The sequence below is a fragment of the Lygodium microphyllum genome, chromosome 15, assembly GCF_053477565.2.
Source record: "Lygodium microphyllum isolate KBCC chromosome 15, Lygodium_microphyllum_v1.1.10, whole genome shotgun sequence".
NCBI lineage: Eukaryota > Viridiplantae > Streptophyta > Polypodiopsida > Schizaeales > Lygodiaceae > Lygodium > Lygodium microphyllum.
Genome location: NC_141149.1, coordinates 1,629,607 through 1,639,630, shown reverse-complemented (window position 1 = coordinate 1,639,630; position 10,024 = coordinate 1,629,607).

Here is a 10,024-nt window from a genome sequence, read left to right as displayed (position 1 = left end):
GACACGCAAATAGACGCGCTCGTAAGATTTTCTCTATATTCAAAAATCGCGTCTAAAAGTGCATCTAAGAGGCCTTTTTGTTGTAGTGACAGTGGAGCGATACGAGTGTGATTGAGTTGTTCAAGTACCTTTTACGTAAACTTGATTTCTTTTGGGCACTATCATTTTATTAAAAAAATCTTTTTCAAGGCGTTTTATGATTTTTTTCAAGTTACTAAAGTTTCATATATTACTACTTGCAAATACCATACACGAGTCTCGTGATGATGCGCAATATATTTTACAAAAGCTTGGCATGGACTACAACAGTATCCATGCATGTATCAATGATTGCGTATTGTTTCGAGGAGAATATGAGACTATGGAGACATGTCCAAAGTGTGGTGCTCACAGGTATGGACAGGACTTACAAGGGCAAACCATCCCTCAAAAAGTTCTTAGACACTTTCTGCTTATCCCCCCTATACATCACATGTTTCGTACGTCCGGGGTAAAGAAGAAGAAGAATACTTATCGCATGTGCATTGGTTATCGTGCCCTATTATTGTTAAGAATAGATATCCGATTCCTAGGGTAGATGATCTTATGGATAAACTACAAGGATCTTCCATATTCAGTAAGATAGATCTTAAATCTGGTTATCATCAAGTAAGATTGGATAAATCTGATATATTCAAAACTGCATTTAGAACACAATTTGGACACTATGAGTTTCTAGTGATGCCTTTTGGTTTAACTAATGCACCAACTACATTGAGTCGCATGATGAATCACATATTTCTGAAATATCAGCATTGTGTTATAGTATTCTTTGATGATATATTGGTATTTAGTAAAAATGAGAATGAGCATTATGAACATCTGTCTTTAGTTTTCAAGTTGTTAAAAGATAATCAATTGTATGCTAATCCAGAAAAGAGTGAATTCTTCCAAACAGAAATTGAATATCTAGGACACATTGTTTCATTAGAAGATATTAAACTTGACCCTAAAAAGATAGAAGCAATTTTAAATTGGCCCATACCCAAAAATGTGCATGAGTTATGTTCTTTTCTAGGTCTTGCTAGCTTTTACAGAAAGTTTGTAAGGAATTTTTCATTACTTGCATTACCTTTGACTAAAATTTTAAAGAAGGGTATTATGTATAATTGGTCTGATAATCAACAAAAATCTTTTTATTTATTGAAACATGCATTAACCCATGTTCCTGTATTATAACTACTTGATTTCAATAGACCATTCTTTTTAGTAGTTACTAATGCTAATGGATCTGGAATTCGTATGCAAGATAATCATCCCATAGCCTACTCTAGCTATAAACTGAAACCATCTGAACTTAAATACTCTACATATGATAAAGAATTACTAGCTGTAGTACAAGCCTTACGGCAATGGAAACATTACTTAATGGGTTCTGAGTTTATGATTAAAACTGACCAACAAATCATTAGACATCTCCTTAGTCAACCCCAAATATCTGACCGACATATTAAATGAACAGCATTTATTCAAAGTTTTCATCCCCTTATACAATATCAACCACGAAAAGAGAATGTTGTAGCCGACGCTTTGAGTAGAAGACTGACAATTCATAATATTTCTCTCATATCATTTGATTCCCTTATCCCTATGAAAGATACTTATCATCAGGATATTACTTTTCAATCTGATTGGAATAAATTAGTTGCAAATAATTGGATTCCTATTGATTATCTATCTTACAATAATGGATTCATGTTTTATGAAAAGAGATTATGTGTGATAGTTCCATTTAGATCATTTGTTTTGAATGAGATTCATTGTCCTCCATATCAAGGTCATAGAGGTATTATATCTACTTTATGTACATTGACTGAAGATTTTTATTGGCCACATATGGACATTGATGTATCTAACTTTGTTTTTGAATGTTTAGTTTGCCAACGAGTTAAAAGACACCATGGTAAACAATATGGTTTACTAATGCCATTATCTATTCCATCACGACCATGGAAATAGATTTCTATGGATTTTATCACTGATTTACCAAACACTAAAGCTAACCATGATATGATTTGGACTGTTGTAGACAGGTTTAGCAAACAAGCATATTTCATTCCATGCAAGAAAACTTTAACTGCATCTCAAGCTGCTCAATTGTTTTTGAAAACTGTGTTTACTAATCATGGTTTACCAAAAGTTATTATTTCTGATCGTGATTCTAGATTCTGTAATAATTTTTGGATTACTTTGTTTACTAACTTAGGAACAAAGATTGATTTTTCATCTGCATTTAACCACGTTTTCGAGATTCGTGGCAATATTAGTTGCACTCACAACGTGACCTAATAGCAAACCATAAGGCACCCCAAATACACACTTCTGAGGATTCAACACTATGCGATACTCACGACATCGCTCAAAGCATAATCAAATGTCTAGGACGAGTCATGGTATCCACCCCCAAATCATCTATGAAAACCTTCAGCTCTTCAAGGGATATATCAGTGAATGTCTTATCAGGTGTTTTTTGCCAATATCTATGATCAATAGATAGGCCAAAAGCCATCATATGGTATGCAAAAGTACCAAAATTTGTAATGAACTTGTCTTTAACTTATCCTCTTCAACAATAGCCATTTCATTATAACCCATAAAACGTTCCATGAAAGAGTACACCTCTCACCATGCCAGCTAATCTAAATTTTTATCAATAAAGAGAAAATGATAATAGTCCTTCATCGTCCCTTGTTCAATTCCTTAAAATTAAAACACAAGTTTTATTGTTCTTTTTCTTTCTTATTACTATGGGTGAGCATGATTTTGTATATTCAATGTGAAATATCATAGTAGCATTTCTTAAACACATCAATTCCTTAAAAAGAGGCTCTCTCAGCTCAAAAGGAAGATGTCTAACCTTATGCCTTACTGGTTTACTACCTTCTTTCAATAGGATGGTATGTATGACAACAAAGGGAAAAATACCCTTTAGCTCATCATAACTCCATGCAAATATATCCAAAAACTCATGTAGTAGCACCACATAATCTACACTCTTATTACCAGATAACATAGTATAAAGTTTAATGGGATGGGGATCATTGGGAGTCCCAAGATCTAGCTCTATCACATCTGCATCTTTGCCTCTATTGGATCATTCAAATGTACTTGGTAAGCCTTCTCAATACTAGAATCCTCTTCAAAATCCTTAGAACTTCAGGCTCCAACGACTGAATTTTCCTCCAGTGCCTCCCATTCTATACTGGGAAGTAATGCCCTTTCATCCAACAAGTACTCAAGGTATGCATCCAAAATTATTATGTTTAACCCATGCCCAAAAAGTAGTCAATTAGGTAGGATATCCACCACACAATTGAAACATAATATCCATGGATGTCCAAGCAACAACTGATAGCTTGGCCTCCTAGTAAATCAAATAACATGGAAGCCGAGGACACATTCAACGTTAGCAACTGTCCCATATACTTGTGTTACCATTCCTTTATGTTGTGTCAAGCTATCATCAACCATTTTTAAAACCATCATGACATCCTTTTGAATTGGTAGACCTAGCCTCTCCAATAAATCTATACTCATAATGTTTACGAATGGGTCGACTACTACATTTTCTATCAAGATTCTATCGAGCCACACCTGCATCCTAGGGTGATCCTTCTCTACATGATCCCATCATTCACTACTCACTTGATGGACACCAAAAGGTTCTATGAAATAATACATTTGTAGGATTTTCTTGAACTCCTTATGAATGTTCGGAGACACTTCGATTACTTATAGTGGATTCATACCTAGTTTAACTTCACAGAGCATATTTGCTAGGTCAAACTCATAGAAGTTTGTCACTGCTATCTTCTGTTTTTATACAGGCCACTCTTTTGGCTTCTTGATAATCTTAGTACCCTCCTTTTTTTAATTTACATTTTTTTTAAACTGCAAGCTCCTCAAGACACCGTAATTTTTAAGAGGACCCTCCTTGGCATCCAACACCTTCTTATCATCCCCGCTAGGTTTAGGGTTAACATTGCTTGTACTAGGATCATCTTTTTGAGAATCTTTTAGTTTTTGACCCCTAGTTAGTACTCTAATATTGTTAGGAGAAAAACTCTCACTAATTGGTAAAGTTTCAACCAAACTTATCCCACTATGTATTTCCTCAAGTGTGGCTTTATCCCTTTGCAAAATTTTCTTAGGGCCCTCTCCTTTACTATTCTCCTTATTTGCACAATGGTTCACAAGCCTAGAGGTTCTTAACTACCTTGTTGAAGAGAACTAACCCTACTCTAATAAGTAGTGGTTAAGTGACTAGACTTCATGCATATATCACATTTGACATTAAATGCTACCCACCACACCACTTATGACTAAATCGTGATTGAACCCCATCATCAAGCTTTCTGGTACCCATCATATGTTGTTGACACTTTACAAAATTAATATCTATGTTGATCTAGTCGTACTTCCCAGTGATCATATTCATATAGTGTTTCATCATATCCTTTACTTTCTCTATTCTACTCAATTGTAGAGGACTCATAACTAGAGGCTTCAAGAGATACCCACTCACTAGGTTACACAACTTGCAAAGGGGAAACCACCCTTGGTTTACAAAAGGAGCTCTTTGCCTCACTATTGGCTTAAAGACATTTAGAGGAGTTAGCAACAAAGGCACATTTTGCATCATGCTTCCTATACCATTTGGGTTGGTCACAAGGATACTAATCACACCTTGATCTCCACTAATCGATCCAAATTTATTTCCAAGACTAAGGCTTGAATTTAAATTTTCCGTCAATGTGTAGGTTGCTTGTAAGCGGGACTCTACTTTATTTTCTCAGGTTATAGCAGTATCTATATTTACTAAAGAGACATTACTCAACTGCACTTAAATATTGAAGTCCAATTTGTGTAAGAAATATTTCAATAAGATAGCAAAGGAATAGGAATAGAGACTTAAAATTTGGAAATGACCTCTTTTATCATCTTGGTATATGCTCTCACATTTTCATGAGCCAATTCTATCCACCTCTCTCAAGGAAAAGTTTCCTACAAAAGGCGACAAAGAATAAATCAATTGTGGTTATCATACCTGCTTCTAAGTATTGATACCACATTCCCGTCCTCTCTTTCATGGTCATATTAAAGAATATAATTAAATGTCCCTCGTTCTAAATTCTGTAATTAAACATGAGTTTCTTGAACTAATCGATGTGAAGCTCCACATCCTCCTCAACTAACACATTAAAGATACATAGAGAGTAAGCTAATGCTAGCAAGTCAAGCATTCCTATAGGAATTGCAGTAGATTATTGCATAATGACAACCAGATTTGTTATAGGAGTTTCTAATGGTACAACTACAACTCCACTTGAAGTGGGCTGACTTATTGGGAGAAGGGGAGCCCTAGAGCTTTATCCTCCTCCTATAATGAAATCTTTGTGGCACTAGGATCACTAAGACCTCTCCCTGGTTGGGGTATTGGGCTGCTGCACTAAGGGGAATAACTCCTAATGATTTTAGCATGTCGTCTAGCCCTTTTGGCTCTTTCTTGTTTTTAGATCTTAACTTGATTGTGTTTTTTGGAAAATAATAGGTCTATCTTGCTGCTTTTTGACATAAACTAATTGACTAGTCCCTAATCAACCAAGATTCAAAAATCGCCCCTTATTAACAACTCCTTACAAATGCACCACCTATTGAGACAAAAAATGGGTCCAACATTAGCTCTAGGGCTTTAGGCGGCGGGCCTCCTCAACTCACTTAAATAGCTCCATGGCCTCATGGCTCGGAGTATATAGACACTATGAACTCATTTATCCAACAAATGTGTTTGTAGATAAAATCTTTAGATTTTAGTCCAATGTGATGCCCTTCTTGACTCCAAGCAAAAGGAGTATCCACACATAGATGTGACTAGCATCTCATCATAGTAGAAACAAAGGGAGAATCCCCTAGCATATTGTTGTGGCCCCACTACGGCTCTCCTACGTCCTAGGGATTGGCCCAAGATGCGTCATTCCAATATAAAGCACATCTACAACATAGTCCTCTCTTTTAATGAAACATTCCAAGAGATAATTCAATCCTTACCATATCACTCCCAAAAGGCAATGATAACACTACAACTATAGCTTAGGGAATCTCACACTCAATGTGGATCAATTGTTCAAAAACAAGTGCTATGTATCCATGAGATAATTCTCTTGATATCATCTATGAAAATGGGGATGCATGGAATGACATACAGTGCACAAAAAAATGAGCTTACAAATCAATTAGTGTCGATGTGCACAAATATGCGCGCGCCGTGTAAAAAAATCTATAGTGTGGATTTCTTATTGATTTAGAGAGCCAATGCCATTTTAGACATTAGTGTTAGTGTCCATGGTTCAAAAATATTAGATTGTTTGGACAAGTTTTAGTCAATTTTTGATATTTTAGATATTATCTCTTAAAAAATCCATAAAACTATAGGCAACTTCTAGATTAGGATGTCATGTAAAAGAAAGCATGTAGCTTTCAGCCAATTTCAGAGGATTTTATGTAAAAAGAGAGATTGGCAAAATCGCATGACGTGCGATCGTCCCTGTTTTCAGGCAGTGAACAGTACTCCGAAGTGGGAGATGAAGGAGTAATCTGGATGAATTTTGGCCACATGTCTTGGTATTTTACCCCCCTTTGGATGCCAATGGAAGCATCAGATTGGCGATCTTGAGCAACATAGAGGAAGGCATTATTTTATACATGTTTTTGTTTATTAGAGTTTTATATTCTCATAACGCAGGAATAATTTAACAAGCTTCATCTCCATTAGTATTCTTCTACATTTTCTATTTCTTTTTGTGAGTATTTTTCTACGTCTTCTATTACTTTGAGCCCCTTGTCTTCCATCTACTCCTCTATCTAAATATCTCTTCACCGTGTTGTCTCTTATTCCCGTAGTGGACTTTCAACACCAAACGCTCTGACATCGTGTTAGGGGAATTTTATGCTATCATTAGAGGTGAATTCTGGAAGATATCTAGGCTGATTTGGGGCTAATATCTTTGGCCATATTTCAGAGAATTAGCTACATCATTGTTATTTTAATTCATTTCTTACTCTACAAAAGTCATCTTGTCAAAATATGCAAGTATTATGTGCCCCTATGGCAAGGTAATGTTTGTAGATCATTCATAGATGCTTTGAGTTGAGTTAAAAGGATTTTTTAATCTTATTTCTTGGTTGTGGTAACTTGTCCTTATTAGGAACTCAATTTGAAGCTCTCTTGAAGCAAGTCTCTTTGCCCTACAAGCCTTGTAATTGACTCATAAGCTTTTGTCCCTAACAGTCTACATTGAATGTAATCATGAAAAGTTGATTCATGCTATGGCATCATGTATGAATGATGGGATGTAGAGTTGTTTATGATACATGACAGCATATTGTACTTGATTTTATAATTTGTGATTGCGCTTACACTCAAGAAAACAAGCTTGATTTGAGTTAGACCTTATGAGATAATACTCTTATGATATTTGTTAAGAACGTGCAGTTGGAAGCTCTATTAACATATTCAAGAACTTGACTTGAAACCTTCAACCCTTCTCTTGTCTCTACCATCTCCGGAGTCTAAACTCTTGAACCCTGTCTCCGGAGTCTAAACTCTTGAACCCCCATACATTCTTCGCTCTCAAATCTGTGTGATTGACGGTGAAGTACCTCTTGAACCTTTAAACATTCACTGTAATCTACTTATCTCTTAAAGACACATCTCTATCTATCTTGTCCAATTTTCTTGCAAAACTCCTATGGTGACCTTCAACCTTATGCACTGCGACATTGGTGAACTTGACGTGAAGTTTGGTGTAAGAGAACTCCAAGATGAGGGATTCTTCAGGAGATACTCTACAGAAATTGGTGCACGTACTGCAGTAGACTCAACACAACAAATCCAAATGTTTCAACAACAACAACAAAGGCAAGACGAAGAGAAGATTGATTCCACAACTATCAAGGCCCTAGAGGAAGTTAGGTGGAAATTAAAACAATTTAATAGTCAAAATGTCTCTGTTTTCATTTACTTGTATGTTGAGAAAATGCTCTTCTTTGGTGTACCGCAACATGCATGGAGTCTGTACTTTGCCACACTAGCCAAGGGTGGTCTTCAAGAAAGAATCCATGGTCTCTTTCAGTGAGATGCACATTGGGTTGCATTCAAAAAATCCCTACGCGAAGAATTATTCTTAGAAGACTTTGGCCTAATGACGAAGAAAAGTTTCAGTAATTAGGTTAAGAAACCCAATAAAGGTTTAGCTACAACAGCTTTATACCGTGATTTTGAAAGTAAATTTGGACAACTTGATGCTAAAGACCAACAAAGTATGGAAGGTCAGAAGATTGAATTACTCCTTAAGACTCCTTAAGACAAACTTGATGCTAAATTTGAAAGTAAATTTGGACAAATTGATGTTAAAGAGCAACAAAGTATGGAAGGTCAGAAGATTGAATTACTCCTTAAGACTGCAGATATCTCATTCTGCAAGAGAAGCTTCTTGATCACCTAGAAGACACTACCTCAGAATCAGGAGTCAAGACTGCATGAACAAATGTTCCTAATGCAGTTAACATGATTGCTCGAAGAGAGCAGATGCGACTAAGATTGGGATCTACTTCAACTTCAACAACTCCATTGATGGAGCTTGTTCCACCTTCAAAATCCCATTTTCCTTTGACTAATCAACCAACTCTTTCTTCTTCTATTCCTTCTAAAAATGATGTCATGGATGAACTCATTGAAAGCATGCGTGAACTTCATCTCAATCTTACAGAAATTAGTTCCAAGGTGGAGAAGCTGGATGTCAAATTTGAAGAACGAGGACGATCATCAACTCAAAGACCCATGAGAGAAGGCTATAAGAGGCGTTGTATTTGGTGTGACAACGAACAACATGACAAGAGGGAGTGTTCTGCCTTCCACGAGGCTGAAGCTCAAAAGCTCATGCTTCGGAAAGACGAAAAAAGTAATGTAGCTTAAACTGCTCTTCCACTGGATCCAAATTTTGGCAATGGTGGAATGAAGAAAAGATTAAAAGATTTAGCTGTAAAGAATGCCTACGCAGCAATTGATGTAGCTATCTATGGGCTGCAAAGTGAGCTAACTAAATCAAATTTTAAAGCATGTAAAGCTAATGTGCAATCTAAAGTATGGATGCATGCATTAGATAAAATAGAATGCACTAAAGTAGCCAAAGATGATTTGACTAACACTAGTCACTACATTCGAGGAATAACTGGTTGGAAATAACTGATAGATTCTTTTTTTACTTTCGCACATGTGGCTGACGTCAATCATAAAGAAGTCTTGATTGAAGAAAAGAGAAGAAGAGAAAATGAACCAAGGCCTTCCTCTTCTAGCCCTCCGAAATGGGTGATTGCTAGAAATATAACCCCAAATCAAGAGATAGAAGATACGTCACAAAGAAAGACGATCGAAGGAAAAAAGGAAGGCAAGCAGCCAGGCTACAAATTGCAGTCTGACATAGAATCTGCAACCGATCTCAAACAAATTCTAGAAAAATAAATTCTGGAAAGTAAAATTGAGTTCACCTTAGGTTAATTTCTCGAAATATCCAAACGTGAATTCCATGATGTAATTATTAATGTAATCAAAAGAAAAAGACAATATGTTGGTGATGATGCTGAAGAGATAGTGTATGCTTTTTTGCAATAACTTCGAGTCTTTGTGCAAGATGAAGAGAAGCTGACTGCACAATGAATTCATCTCATCTTGAAGCAGATAAAGGGTTAATTGTAGTAATTGAAGCTAAAGATAAAGAAAGTATGGATGCAAAAATTAAAGAAGTGAAGGCTGAAAATGTAATGGTCGGCTGGTTCAAACCAGTTGAGTAGTCCACCCCTAAAAAAGAATGTCATCTACAACACATGCATGATGAGGAAGAAGCCCAATTCATTCTAAGCAGTCACTACTATGTACACATTAGGCAAGAGTAACAACAGAGATAGTCATCAAAATTGGAGAAAAAGA